Source organism: Triticum dicoccoides, chromosome 5B (assembly GCF_002162155.2).
Source record: "Triticum dicoccoides isolate Atlit2015 ecotype Zavitan chromosome 5B, WEW_v2.0, whole genome shotgun sequence".
In the NCBI taxonomy this organism is placed as follows: domain Eukaryota; kingdom Viridiplantae; phylum Streptophyta; class Magnoliopsida; order Poales; family Poaceae; genus Triticum; species Triticum dicoccoides.
In genome coordinates this window covers 608,902,451-608,905,288 of record NC_041389.1, presented here as the reverse complement: position 1 = coordinate 608,905,288, position 2,838 = coordinate 608,902,451, and positions in this window count along the sequence as shown.

The following is a 2,838-nucleotide window of genomic DNA, read 5'->3' as shown; positions in this document are numbered from 1 at the left end:
TAAAGCATGACTGATATAGTAGAGATAAAATAATTCATGCTTTCTGACAGAGAGAAGGTAAATGGCATATGCAAATATGAACTATAGCCTAGCAAATCTAGAGCAGAGAGTAGAGGTAGTTGCATATATGATGTAGAACCTAATATATCTAGGGCAAATACCAGAACAAGGTACTGTAGCAGAACCTCGAACAGGAAGGAGAAGATCACATATGGGACAACAGCAGAAGTACTGGACTTGGGGTCGACATCCTCGCCAGCCATGTCGTCGAGGAGGTTGTCGACGTTGGGGAAGAAGTCGTCGGAGTCCGTTGCGTCCGTGACGAAGGAGTCAGTAGTCGCGCAGAGCGCTTCCCAAAAATCTTATCACCCTTCTCCCGTAAGATCGTAGCAACAGCGCAGTGCTCAGGAACTTTATGGAGAGAGGAAGAAGATCTTCTGGTGTGTCTCTCTGGAGAGGACAGACCTCTCTTATATAGGCATAGGAGAAGGACGCGAACAGGCTGCGGCGGGAGGTGAAGCAACGGAGGGAGACAAAACGAACAGGCAGGCTCATTCCCGTGGCGCGGCGTGGCGAGGCGGGCGGCGGAGGAGGAGCGCGTGTGGATGTCCCTCTTGTTCTCATGCTCATACATGTGGGGAAAGAACCTCCCTTATAAAAAGGTCCAACTCCCTCTAAACTAGCAATGTGGGACTAAACTTTAGTTCCACCTCTTGCCTTGCACGAATGGGCTGCATGGGCCTATAGGATTTATTAGGAATTTCTGAAACTGCTATTTGGCTAGGCCTAAAATAGACAAAATTCCAACAGAGTATTATGCACTTGGATAAATAGATGCTCTGGAGCTTCATATATATCAAGGCATGGTGTACCTAAAAATAGCGAGTACTGTATCTCAACAACCGCGCTCCTGTCTTTGCATCACTGATGCAATTAACTACTGCATTACCTAGGGAGTATAGTAAAGTACTACTAGCAAGTTTCCTATTCTTGAATGAAAACACTAATGCCCACACGTGTGGGCGTGTGGCAACTCACCCGCACGCATGGATCCTTGTCCAATCAATTTTGCACGAATCTTGGCACGTTTTAACAGTTTTTGTGTGTCGTGTAGGACTGGGTTGGTGTGTGGGTGTTTATCCGGTCGCCCACACGTCCTTTTTCACCACACCAATTTTTATGCACGCAGAGGGGCTGGTGTGTGGGCGTTTATCACTTCGCCCACATGCCCGTCTCCTCGCCCACACACAAATCTGTCAGTTGCCATGTGTTTCTGCAGGGTACATGGCAACTGCCCTATCTTTGATTATAAGCAAATGGCAACTTTCTTTTTACCCGAGTTGCCATGTGTTTTTGCATGGTACATGGCAACTGCCCCTAGCGTGCACGTAAGCAGATGGCAACTTTTTCTTTTGCACGGCAACTGCCCTAGCGTGCTTTGTGAGCACATGAAAATTCTCTATTTTACTAGAACATGTTTTTTTCATGCTTTTTTTTGTAGTGCTACATGGCAATTGTCTAGTGTTACTACGTGGCAACTCCTAAAGTTTTGAAATTATGGCAACTGCAGTAAACCAGACCATACATGGCCACTGCAGTTGAGCAATCATGGCAACTGTAGTTGTCCGACATGGCAACTGTAGTTTAGCAATATGGCAACTTCAGTTAAATGAACACGAAAGAGGGTCCAGACCATGGCAACTACGGGGACGCGTGGTGACTGTCATGCGGGGCGTGCGGGACCATAAGGTAGGAGGCCTGGCGTACGGGTGTGTGGGCGTTATCTATTTTGCCCTACACAGGCATGTGAGAGGGACCGCGAAAAAAAAGGCATGTGGACATTGCTTCTTTTACCTACACGTAGGCGTGTAAGCTGATTCTCTAAAACACCATACAAAATATGTGGACAGACCCTTTAACGCGTTATCGGCATCTTTCTTGAAAGTCCTACAAACAAGTGTCTGCCAGTTGGTCCATGAAATTGATTTTTGCTCGGTGAGAGGAGCCAACTTACTAGTCAAATGGCAAATTTATCCGGTTGGTACTGTCCTCCACTTCATGCACGTCAGCACGTGGCTCCAGTTATTCCATCTATCTGAGCTTGTTTATATGGTACACAAATACATTACGGTACATGTTAGGCTTGTGGACACCTGATATACACACACACTTTTCGCACCCTTGGTAGGAGCCCTCGATTAATCGAGCAAAGATACACGACAAGCCCACAACCAAACAGAAGAGGCATACACATCACACATGTACTCGGAATGAGTGGTATCAGGAATGCCCACGGCAGCATCATGCGAGAGCCTAGTTACTGTTTACGGTGTGTTGATCCATGCTTCGTATCTCCTTGCTCTACATCCCGAGACAACAGCCAAATCGAGAAATAAGGGAGACGGTGCTTCCCGCGCCTCCTGAGAGTTCAGCTGATTTTGGCCGTTCGATCCGTTTGCTTGATGCGTTTTCGATCCTTGGATCTCTTTCCCGGACGATCTGGGCCGTCGGATGGAGCCTGCGACACTATTGCAATGAACAGTTTAGCTCACCACCGGAAATATCTTGTGCCACCGCCGTTATTTTCGTGCCCCGCCGAGGGTATTTTCGTAATTTCTCTACGAGGTATATAAGCCCAAGCCCATCCGTTCTCCCCAATCAGCTTCTCCTCTTCCTGTTTAGCCGCCGCCGCCTCCCTTTCCACCGTGGCCGTCGCCCCCTCCCCTTACACCATGGCCGCCGCCCCCTATCGCGCGATGGCGAGCCCGCCCTCCCGTCCCCCTCTCCTCTGGTCGCCCTCACGCACTGCATCGCCTCCTGGCCGCCCTCTCTCTCTCT